The sequence below is a fragment of the Gobio gobio genome (genome assembly GCF_949357685.1).
Source record: "Gobio gobio genome assembly, chromosome: 12".
In the NCBI taxonomy this organism is placed as follows: Eukaryota; Metazoa; Chordata; class Actinopteri; order Cypriniformes; family Gobionidae; genus Gobio; species Gobio gobio.
Genome location: NC_137105.1, coordinates 17,553,124 through 17,566,452, shown reverse-complemented (window position 1 = coordinate 17,566,452; position 13,329 = coordinate 17,553,124).

Below are 13,329 nucleotides of genomic sequence, written 5' to 3'. Positions count from 1 at the left end.
TGAGTGGCAAGTTTTGCCTTTCGGCGCAACCTGTAGCCCGTGCTGTGCGACATATGCCTTACAGCGCCATGTTGTTGACCACTGCGGGCCTGACGATGACCTGAAATTCTCGGTTGAGAACTGCTTTTATGTGGATAATTGCCTGCAGAGCATGGGTACATCGGGTGAGGCCAAACGACTTGTTGATCGACTCAGGGATCTTCTGATATCTGCAGGTTTTGAGTTGCGCCAATGGGCTTGCAACGATCCAAGCGTCCTGCGTCACTTGCCTCAAGAGGCCAGATCGGAAAGCCTGGACCTGTGGCTGGCACAGGATAAGTCCAACCCTCTCGAGTCAACACTTGGTCTCAGCTGGAATTGGGCAACCGACTCCTTGGGCTACAAACATAGGCCTGTGTCCTACGAGGAACCAACCTTGAGGAACATCTACAGAGTTCTAGCTACACAATATGATCCCCTGGGTTATATGTTACCTTTCTCCACCCGAGCAAAGCTCATCATCAGGCAGCTGTGGGATAAGAAGCGAGGATGGGATGACTCAAACTTACCCGCCGACCTCCTGCAGGCCTGGTTCAGCTGGGAGGCTGAACTTGAGTCCTTACCTCTACTTACATTCCCACGTGCATATGTTCCGGCGGACGTTAACCTTGCGGGTGCCACACGTGAGGAGCACATCTTTGCAGACGCCTCTGAGCAAGCATATGGAGCCGTAGCCTACATGAGAACCGAAGACAAGGAAGGACAGGTCCACCTGTCTTTTATCCTTGCTCGTTCACGAGTAGCTCCAAGACGTCTGCATTCTATCCCACGCCTGGAGCTTTGCGGAGCTCTGGTTGCAGCACAGCTGGCTCGCGTTCTCGAGAGGGAACTTACTTTGACAGTGGCTCGAACTGTGATGTGGTCCGACTCCACTACTGTACTGACCTGGCTACACTCTCAGTCTTGTCGATACAAGGTCTTCGTGGGCGCCAGAATAGCTGAGATCCAGGAGTTAACGGAGAAGTGCACTTGGCGCTACGTGGACTCTGCAAATAATCCTGCTGACGATCTGACGAGAGGGAAGACCCTGGAGGCCTTAATAGATCCCAACCGATGGTCTCAAGGACCTCCCTTCCTTCTCCAGAACCCAGCTATTTGGCCAGAAAGACCCAGCACCGAACCATTTGAGGATAAAGCGGAACTCCGGAAGACCACCTTCTGTGGAGTAACGATTACCTCACCAATGTCAATCAGCAGGGATGACAAGCTGTACCGAAACTGGCAGGAGCTCATAGATGCCACTGCTCAAGAAATCCTAGGACAAACCCCTTCTAGTTTCCCACCGAGTGCTGAAGAGTACCAAAAAGCGGAGATGATAGTTCTCCAGCGAGCCCAACAACAGTCTTTCCCAGAGGACTACAAACTCCTTGTAGTAGGGAAGCCTGTCGCACATGGGAGTCGGTTACTCACCTTGGCTCCAGAGTTGGACAAATCCACGGACCTTATAAGAGTAGGAGGTCGGCTGCGACGTTTGGAAGGTCAAGACGACTTGACATTGCACCCTGTGGTTTTGGATGCCTCACACCCCTTTACACGCTTGCTTATCCAAAAGTATGATAGCGACCTGCATCATCCTGGTCCAGAGCGAGTCTTTGCGGAGATGCGGCGGTCATTCTGGATAATCCGTGGGAGGGAGGCAATTCGCAGACACCAGCATTCTTGTGCAGATTGTCAGCGTTGGAGAGCTCAACCCTCCATTCCCCGAATGGCGGACCTTCCCGTTGCTCGTCTCCGATTACACAAACCAGCCTTCCACTCCACTGGCGTGGATTGTTTTGGGCCCATGTTAGTGAAGATAGGCAGACGTCAGGAGAAACGCTGGGGGATAATATTTAAGTGTTTAACAACCAGGGCGGTACACTTGGATCTCCTCAGAAATATGGATGCGGATGCTTATTTGATGGCCCTGAGACGGTTCATCGCCAGAAGGGGGACACCTGCAGAGTTGTTGTCAGATCAGGGAACCAATTTTAAAGGAGGAGAACGGGAAATAAGAGAGGCTTTTGCCAGTATGGAGCCAACCTTGCAGAAACAACTCGCGCGACAGAGGATTAAGTTCCAGTTCAACCCTCCCGCAGCTCCACACTTCGGTGGAGTGTGGGAAAGAGAGGTCCGCTCTGTCAAGTCTGCACTTTACACCTGTGTGGGGGCCCAACCTGTTCATGAGGACGTCCTGCTCACCGTTCTCCTGGAAGTTGAGGCAATTCTCAATTCCAAACCATTGGGTTACGTATCTGCCGACATCGCGGATATCGACCCCGTGACACCCAATAGTCTGCTTATGGGGCGGCCTGATGGATCTCTTCCCCAAGTGGTTTATCCTGAGACGGAGCTCCTGAGCCGTAGACGCTGGAGGCATTCACAGGTTCTCGCTGATCAGTTCTGGTCCAGATTCATCAGGGAATATCTCCCTGGGCTGCAAACTAGACAGAAATGGCACTCCTCTTCCCCTGAACTACTGGAAAAGGCTGTTGTCATGCTGGTGGACCCGCAGCTACCTCGAGCCTTGTGGCCCATTGGGCATGTAATCAAGAGTCACCGCAGCGACGATGGACGCATTAGATCTGCCGATGTGGACATCAAAGGACATGTGTACACCCGACCGGTAGCTCGGTTGGTGATGTTGCCAGCTCTCCCGTCGGGGATGGACGATGCCTCTGTGAGCCCCTCACAGCCTGACTGATAAGCCTTTTAAAGGGAGCAAATGTGCTTGCACATTTGGGGGCGGCTGTATAAAAGGCTCTGACATTTCAGGGTGCCTTCCCCTTTAAGACTCTTATTCTGTGGTGACGGAAGAGAAATGTGTGGTTAGCGTCAGATATAGCGGGTATGGAAACGAGTTCAAGTTTAACGACATCATTTAGCCTACGTATCTGTGCTGTGCAGCTTCCTTAGTCCCTACTGAACAATCCAGCTTCCAATGTTCATGCGTTGAGTTAATGACGGAAAACTATAATGACAATACTGGATATTGGAATGTTCTGATGAGCACTGCTGAAGTCCAATACAATCTAAAGAAGAAAGAATATCTCCTCGTCTTTATTCCTGTATTCTGACCGATACACCATCCTGTTTATTGCCTGAAACCCTAGATGAACTAGCCCTACTAGATTACCTCTTTTACAATCAGTATACGCACGTCCGAATCTCGCGAGAAATACTCCAAAACCCTGGTAGTTCTCGCCTACTCTTTTATGAATACAAAGGATTCGAGCATACTCTTCGCTCGCCTACTGCTTTTTACATACTATATAGTAGGGAAGTATGCGGTTTCGAACGCAGCCATGGATTTCTCGGCGACGTCATCACCGCTTGCGCACGCACCCGAGAGGCAGAAAGAAGAAACCTCTCGTGTTGTAGGTTAGTAGCGGCGTGTCTATAAGGGCGTTTTCACACCTACCTTGTTTGGTCCGAATCAAAATTACAGATGTGAAACCTCCCCCGTACCACGGTCCGGACCAAACAGACGAAATTTGGTCCGACGAAAAGAGGTAGTCTCGGTCCGGATCAAACTGAACAAAGGTTCGGTTCGTTTCTAGTGTGAAAGCATTTTCTGTATGGTTCGTACTTTCAGACCATTTACAGGAAGTTCCTGTTTATGTTTAAATATTATAACGTTATTTTTAAATTCAATCTAGGCTACATTGATTATGAAAAGTGAAAATATGCGCAATATGTCAGTAGACAGAAAGTCAGAAATAATTTTGAACGAAATTTTGTATGATTTTGCTTAGAAAGCATTTCTTTAATGGGAATTTCGTTTTGTATAAATTGTATCTTAATTTTAATCAACGTTTAATCAGATAATTGCCTGGATTTAATAAATAAGAAGCAAATAGTCTATAGCAGACAATAATCACGGGAGCGATCACATGCTTTACACATGAACTGGAGCGCGTCTCAAATAAACCGAAACTCAGCAGGCAACTTGCCTCACAAACATGAGAAATATGTGTATATAAAGCTTGAAATGTCCACTTTTAAGCGTAACGAATAAAAAATAGTCAAGCAATGCGCACTGGCAACGATGATATGCGACCGTTCATTCAACTTGTCAAAGACGCTGACGTCAGACGCACGTCCGTTTACAAACCAATCAATGTCCAGATGCCGCCCACATAGATGATGACGAGAGGACGCAAGTGCGTCATGTAAAGTTCTTTAGTCCGCTCGCATGATTGCAATGTGAAACCAAACCAAAACTAACCGAATATATAAAAAGTATTAAAACATGAACTTCGGTTCGGACCTTGGTGCGGACTTTCAGTTGTGAAAACGCCCTAAGTCAAAATGCCAAGGAGTTGCTGCGTGGTTAATTGTACCAACAGAGCCAGTGCTGGGTGCCTGATGTTTAACATACCTAGGGGGAAGCATGCGTTTGCCAAAAAAATATTTTTGTTATTGCAGGTACATTTTGATAGGTAGACGTACCCTGCCATGCATTTGCAGTTAGCTGTGAGGATGTACCCAAGGGCCTTGTGGACATACACCCAGGCATCATAAGGCTTGGCTTTAATCCCTTGCCTTTGACTAGGGAGCACACCTGACCTAAACACGCAAAAATCCGGTGCAGCATCAAAGTATTTAACAAGCTGCACATGACCGCACGTAGTTGTATGCATCGAGGGATTTGTACGCTCTGTTTCTCTAGTATACACTTGGTGTCTGAATTAGATAATTGTATATATCAGGTCATTCAATTGCTGGCCATTTTTTGTTATCCACAATCCACAGATCGTCATGTATAGCGTAAGGATCTGGCAAGATCTCACCATTGCTGAGAGTAAGTTTTTTTTATATAATCGGCACGGTCGGAGGTACTGCTTCCCACGTAATCCATTGTCAAATATTTTATTTACAGTTTAGTATTTTGTGTATATATGTGCAGTCATGAAATGTGGCAGGTCGTAAAGTAATGTAAACAAGCTTAACGTAAATAAAAACAAATTCGCGCTGTATGCGGCTAGTACATTACTAGGCTAACATGATCATTCATACATGTATCACAGCAACACTGCACAATTAAAGACAGACAAACAGATCCAACTAAAATCACGTTTTATTGAGTCAGCAGTTATATACAAACAATAAGGAAAGCTTCAATACTTAAGGTTGTTGCAGAAGCGGACCAGCTGAGCGATCTGTCTTTCTGCCTCCAGGATGCGCACGCACCCTGTAATGTTTGTAAACAGGAAACCTGTGTACTTGGTTCTCTTTCCTGTTCTTAGTCATTTACTTTCGAAAATTACACACGCTTATTCATAAGCTTTTTATAATTATTATTATTATTATTATAGTCTGGGGCCCCCCTTCTCCCTCTGCAAGAAAAATAAATGACTAATATGTAGGGTCTCTTACAGCCACCAGGTGACAGTACACGCACAGCCACCACTTCCTGTTTAACTTAAACTGAATAGCAGATACCTGGCAGATACATCATGGATACAAACTTTATGACACTGTAAGTAGTAATTTATCAGATGTTTGTATCCAGACTAGAGTAGCGCAAAAGGACACTTAGGGCAGCTTGGGGTTAAAGGGATTTTTCTCTCCAAATGAAAATAGCCATTTACTCACCCTCAAGTTGTTCAAACGCGAACACACAAAATTGTATTTAAAATAATTATAATATAATGTATAGGCTACAGATTCTTTTCTGAGGAAACTAAATGTAGTTATATATCGTAAAACTTGACATCAACTGTAGCTCTCCAAGAAAAGTCTGGTTCGTGAAGTCGGTTACAATGAATTAATTGTTTGATCCAGTTCATAAACCACTCTGATTCATTAATGAATCGTAGCCTACTGATCAACATTTTTTTACGGTCTCTGATCAAGATTCGAGCGTTTTTTTTTTCACTACTCGATGACAATGCATGAGCGAAAATTTGAACAATTACATTTAATCAGACTTCGTCCGTCTTTTTTTAATACATATTATTTTTTTAGCTATTTAAAGTACATTTATTATAGTGATAGCATAGGATAAGCTTTTCAAAACTCAATTAATTGCTTCGCAAAATACTGTTTCAAAGCTGATTCGAATCACCGCACTCTTTCGACACCCGCTGGTCAAAGCGGTGTAAATGCAACTTACCCACAATTACAAATCAGTTTTTTTTTAATCAAAGTGTGATCAACTAAATGTAATCGAAAAATCAATAAATACATTTTAAATTTTATATAGGTGTCTGGTTAATTTGTGTTATTTTATTAATTTAATTCATTTGTGCTTGTTTGGGTTTTAGGCAGGACCTTTTAACTATCAATTAAATGAACTTAAATGACAATTAACTATCATTATCTTTTCATTAGGCTTATATAGGCTTACACGTAATGATTTACATTAATTAAAACTGAATCTACATTACAATTGTTATTGCGTTCACCAGATTAACGGCCTTTAGCTATGAACCTATTTTTTACATGAATGAAGCATCATTTGCTGAAAACATGTCACGTGACCATAGGCGCAGGAAGTGGGGGTGCTGCAGCACCCTCTGGTTTCACAGGATTGCAAATGCAATGCAAATTTTTGTTCATTTACATTTCTTAATTTTTTTACTTTTTGCATTTAGTAATTTATGTGTAATAAACACTTTAAAGGTCCTGTTCTTCGTGATCCCATTTTTCAAACTTTAGTTAGTGTGTAATGTTGCTGTTAGAGCATAAATAATACCTGTAAAATTATAAAGCTCAAAGTTCAATGCCAAGCGAGATATTTTATTTGACAGAAGTTCCCTTTCAAAGCCTACGTGAAAAAGGGGGCGTGGTCTTGTTGCTCCCTCGTGGAGAAGAGGAAGTGTTGCGTTCCGTTCGGTTCGGTTCGGTTGCGTTTGTCGCCATGTCGTTCAGACGCTGTTATTTTCATCCCGGAGTCAAATCACCTTTGTTTGGCCTTCAGGGGCTGTAGTTTGAGTGCGTTCATCTCCCCGTTATGGTAAGAGGCGTGACCTTTCCGGGCAACGTGTGTAAGCTGCTGTCGAATCACAACACGGGAACCGCTGGCACAATCAGAACTCGTTACGTATTTCTGAAGGAGGGACTTCATAGAACGAGGAAATTCTCAGGCCGTTTTGAGGACAGTGAAAACAGCAGTATACAGATAAGTAAATTGTGTGAAAAATACTGTGTTTTTTTACACTTGAAACATGAACACATGTTATATTGCACACTGTAAACACAATCAAAGCTTAAAAAAAAACATGAAAAACGGGATCTTTAAGTGGCCCATTAAAAAGTATTATTTATATGTTGAATTATGTTGTTAAAACATACACAAGGTCATACTGTGACCGTTGCGGTGTGTGCGTATAGAGAATAGTAGACCAGTAATAGGCACTCCTCCAGAGTGGACAGCGCCTTTCTGAAGATTCCGTTCATGAGCGCTGCGCAAAAGTTTTTTTCTAGTTTAGCCGTTGTTCACCCTGCGCTGGCGCCTCCATGTCATTGTCTGCTATATTTGCTTATTATTTATTAAATCCAGGTAATTGGTTGATAACATTGATTAAAATTAAGATACAATTTATACAAAACGAAATTCACTTTAAAGAAAGGCTTTCAACAAAACAAAACTTAATGAAGTGGTCAAAATAATTTCTAACCCCCGTGTCTTCTGACATATTGCGCATCTTTGTCCTGTTCATGTTTCATAATCAACGTAAATGAAATAAAAAAAATTACATTATAATATTTAAACATGAAATGAAATGAAATGAAATGCGTGTTTTAATGGCTACAACAAGTATAGTAGGCTACAGTACAGAGAAATGTAATGTCGGAGCAGGATGTGAGTGCACGTGGTTTTACCGGTGAGCGGTTCATGAGTGGAGTTCCGCTTCGCTCACGTGTTCTAGTTCGGTAGGCAGGTTTTTTGCGTTCATTGTTTATTTTTTTATTTCCTGTGCAGGTTCTTTTACTGTAGGCTATATGACCGTGGAAACAGCTAAATAACCCTTTTATTTAAAGGTTTAATGTAGGCCATAGCATTATGATTGCAAGAAGGATCATGTCAAAAATGTGATGTGCAGTCAAATCTCTGTGTTGTTTAAACGAGTGTTCTCACCGATATGCTTGTTGTGCTTTGTGTCTTTTATAGACTCGATATTGTTTCTTATTCAAATATGGTGACACCTTCTACCCATACCAAGTCTTATGGACCACTTTTGCTATACTTTTATGGTGATTTTGTTTGTTTGTTTTTTAAACATGAAAGTGCTTGTCTGCTTTCACTGAAGAAAAAAGAGCAATACAGGTTTAGAAAAACATGAGGATGAGAAAATTAGTAGTTTTTTTATTCGCTTTTGTACTATTTTCACAAGTAAAGTTGTAAATTTTCAAAACTCTTAGTACAAAACTCCAAACTGATCACACAGTACCACAGCTAGTCATTCTTTCAAAACACAAATTCCAATCGGAAGTGAGCATCCCTATTCCCTACTCACTCCGAAGTGCCAAACATGACCCCATGTTCAATCTAATTGTACATATTTTCAGTTTACATAGTCATTCGCTGTGTCCGAAATCACGTACTGTGAGTAGGTCCTACTACATTTGGATTTGAACTTACTTCGCAACCGTTAAAAAAGTATGTTCTATATAGGCTGCGTTCCACTCATCCCTGCCGCCATTTGAAGTGCGTTCCACTTTGTGAAGTGGACGAGGGAAGTTTATATTGACAGACCCTCGCTCCCTCGGACAGACCCTCGAGTCTACTTCACACTTCAGGCAGCTCCATACAACACAATGCAACACAGTTGTGACGTCACAGCATATCACGTTTTATTTAGCCCACCACAAACAACTCTATGATATATTAATTATTTTTAAAAATATTTAAAACAACCCAAACACACCTATATACATATAGAATGATGCATTTAACAATTTCGTAAGGGGGGAAAAATCAACTCCATAGTGGATTCCAAGTGCTCAAGGGCTTAGGACATTCCAATTCAGCCCATTGCTAAGGTTCCGCTAGTAGTGGGCACCCATGCAACGCAAGCATTGACGCCCATCCGAGTGAACGAGACAGAGGGAAGTTAGCGAGTGAAGGGGATAATAAAAAATGATCTGGAACGCAGCGCAGCCATAGTATGAATGTCTGAATGTAATCCAGACATACTACATCCGCCATGTTGTCATTATCACATGACCTACCGGTGTCAGTTGTGTCCCTTCACCTCCATTCATAAATCCTCTCCTGTGGGATAGTAAAGTGTCCATCACATGCGCACATCAGAATTTTGCCGGAAGTAGATCATCCGGGTACTTTTCGCCTACTGTTTTTCGAATACTATGAATTCGAACATAGTACGCCAACAGAGTAGTATGTTCGAATTAATAGTATTCAAAAAACAGTAGGCAAAAAGTCTACTATCACAATGATCTTGTGTTATGTTATGAGAACATCTGTTTTAATCACGAAAAACAGCAGTATGATATTCTTTCAATTTAATACTTTTAACAATCAGTTCATTCAATAGCAAACAATGCAAGATGTTTCAAATCACCCCTGTTGCTGAATTAATTACAGTAATATAGGCTACAGTTGCCACATTAGAAAATACACTTACATTATGTAACTGAATCCATGTTTGTAATAGTATCTATCTGTGTTATCAAAAGTTGTGAAGTATGACATAGCCATGAGGTTTTGTTCTAGAACAGAGCTTGCTGCCAATACAGTAAATGTTCTCACGGTATGACAATCTATACTGTAGTTGACCTTTATAAGGGTGAGTTACAGTAATGTGGCGGTAATCTGTTTACAGTATCACATGGCATACAATGCATGTAATTCAAAATGCTGTATCTGACGCCATCTGTCTCCCTTTTTCTGATGCATCTCTGATCCATCTGATATTATATTCATTGACTGTTTCCTTGTACTTCTCTATGTTCACAAATTACAAATCTCTCTGTATCTCTCTCTCTCTCTCTCACACACACACACACACACACACACACACACAGTCACACACACACACACACACACACACACACACACACACACACACACACACACACACACACACACACACGTGTGTGAACACACTTTGAACATAGTGGTGGTTATCTGATTACAAACAAGTTCTAAACTGTCTACACAATCAATATCTCTAGAAATCTATAGGTGTACCAAATTACTAATTGATTATCAAGTTCAGTTCGATTAAAAAGACAAATGTATTAAACTGACAGAGTAGAAGTTTGATAGTAAGAGTTACTGTAAGGCAGTTACTGTGAATGAAACATTTATATAGATGAAACACTTATTTTGTGTTGTGAAAAAGATACTTTTTGTGATTTTGTGTATTGAAACACAATTAAACATTTTCTGAAATGTTTGAAAAAGAGTTTAGAAAATTTACCAACTGCTTGTGAAAATTGTGCCAAAGCAATAAAAAAAAACTGTAATGACCGGATTTTTAATGTTGGGTAAACTATTCATGAACAATGTGTATGAATTTGCTATGTGCATGAGCTATGATCATTAACCAATACCGCACATTAGCCCCAGCATCACTGTCATGAAAGTATGACAACACTTCCAGAATGATGCACTTCAAAAACGTGTTTTTCACTGGTGACTCTTTTACTGCTTCGCCTAACCCTCAGGGGAGATGTGAAAAAAATCACCTTCACATTTAGATGTTTAACCTCTGCTAAAGTCAAAACATCCCTGTCATCACCGGCTCTTAAACGGTTAGTTCACCCAAAAATCTAAATTCTGTCATCATATACTCCTTATGTCATCTTCAGAACACAAATTAAGATATTTTTAAATAAAATCGGAGAGGTTTCTGCCCCTCCATTGACAGCTACGCAAAACTACCACTTCATAAAACTAATCCATATGAATTGAGTGGTTTAGTCCAAATTTTATGAAGAGAAAATAAGTGAGAAGTGTTACACAGCACATTTGAGCTTCAGCAAGAACCAATGAGGTTCATTCTCATGTGTTACACTGCACTTTTTTACTTTCGCAAGAACCAATGAGTTTAGTTATCATGTGTTATGCAGCACATTTGAGCTTCAGCAAGAACCACTGAGTGTCACATAGCGATAGGGAAAAATGGAGCGAGGACTCAAATGCAGATAGTAATGAGTATTTATTGTAAATAAAAAAAATAATCACAAAACAAAACCCATGAGGGGGGAAATCAAACTTAAAATAAACTAAATACAAGGAGTAAGAACATGAGCAGGAACACGGCAGGAAACAGACGACATAAGACATTCCACGACAATGAACCAGCACAGGACTGAAGACACAATGAGATCATAAAGGCTGACAAATCAAGCAGGAAATGAGGGAGAACAGGTGGGGCAAATAAACCAATAATGAGATAACAAGAAGGGCGAGGTGACAAGGGACCAGAGACATGACATCACATCAAAACATGACAAAACCACCACATGTGCTGCACAGGACAAGACAGACATGTGACAATGAGGTTCATTATCATGTGTTACGCAGCACGTTTGAGCTTGAGCAATAACCAATTAGGTTAATTATCGTGCGTTAAACTGCACTTTTGAGCTTCAGCAAGAACCAATGAGGTTCATTATCATGTGTTACGCAGCACGTTTGAGCTTCAGCAAGAACCAATGAGGTTCATTATCATGTGTTACACAGCACGTTTGAGCTTCAGCAAGAACCAATGAGGTTCATTATCATGTGTTACGCAGCACGTTTGAGCTTCAGCAACAGGGCCGGCCCTGACCAATTTGCTGCCCTAGGCAAGATTTTACTTGGTGCCCCTTGTAAGGTTTAGCACTACATGTTATCAGTCTAAGTTGTGGAATTACTACTGTTTTATTTTTGTAATGCATTGATGTTTTTATTTTTATTTTCATTGTTGTTGTTCTATATGATGTCCAGTCCATTCTACCCCGTCATTATGTTCATGATATTATTATTATTATTTTATTTTTTAAAAGGCTGATGATAGTTAAACTATACAAAAATAGCACCTACGCCACATTACAGCTTAAACACAAATAGCAAGAGTAATAGCATCTAGCATTCATGCACAAACTATTCATTGAGAACTAGCAAAAGTGTTTGTTTTCCAGTAGATGGCAGCAATCTTCCACTAAACTATGCACATTCATGTTTTCACCATGAATTAAACTGAGAAATGTAGATATTTAATGTGAATTTTAAATAAAATGTTGCTATTTTAAATAAACCTGTATATGAATATCATTACTAATTTTGGCAAATACATTTTAAAAGGGCCATATGTCCCCTTAAAACTGCACAACTGTAGAGTAAAAATATTAGGCTATTAAAAAAGTGATATTGCATGCGTTTTTATTTACAAAATTACACTGGCTGGCCTCTGGAGAACCCAGAACAGCTGTTTGCATAAAGTTTAAGGTAAAACTGGAATGAATTAGCGAACATAAGTATTTTACTACTATGCAATTAAATAAACTGTATTAATTCATCAAAAAGCCTACATCACGTTACCTCTGTCTTTACACTGCAAAAAATGCTCTTCTTATTTAGTATTTTTTTCTTGTTTCCAGTCCAAATATCTAAAAAATCTTAAATCAAGATGTATTTACTAGTAAAATGACATTAGATATTTTTTCTTGTTTTCTGGGGGGAAAAAACACTCAAATGAAGTGAGTTTTTGCTTAAAACAAGCAAAATTATCTGCCAAATGGGGTGAGAAAAATTATCTTATTTCTGTTTGGGACGGAAACAAGAAACAAGATTTAATCAGAAACTAGATAATTTTTCTCACCCCAGATAATTTAGCTTGTTTTAAGCATAAACTCACTTAATTTTGTTAATTTTATTTTCAAGAAAACAAGAAAATAGATCTTATGTCATTTTACTTATCTAGTAGGCTAAATGCATCTTAATTTAAGAAGTTTTAGATATTTAGACCAGAAACAAGACAAAAATACTAAGTAAGAAGAGCATTTTTGCAGTGTCTCCCTTATCTTCCCTGCATCAGAGGGCTTCTGTCTTTTTTGACACTACCATTCGGCCATCCATCATATCAGGCAACTTTCACCGTGTCTACACTTGGCGCGAGCGGCCAAGCACCGTAAAAAATGAAAGCAATCCTGTCTACATTAGATGCGGCGAGAGGCGACGCGACACAACACATTCCCAACGTTAAACTGATCGCGCGTTATATTTCTGACGCACTTCAAGTAGCTCGGCGGGGGGAGATTGATGAGGCGGACCGGGAAGAAGCGGGGCACTTAGTTAAGTTAATATTTCGAATTAATATTAATAAAATAGTATCAGTAATACATTTTGGC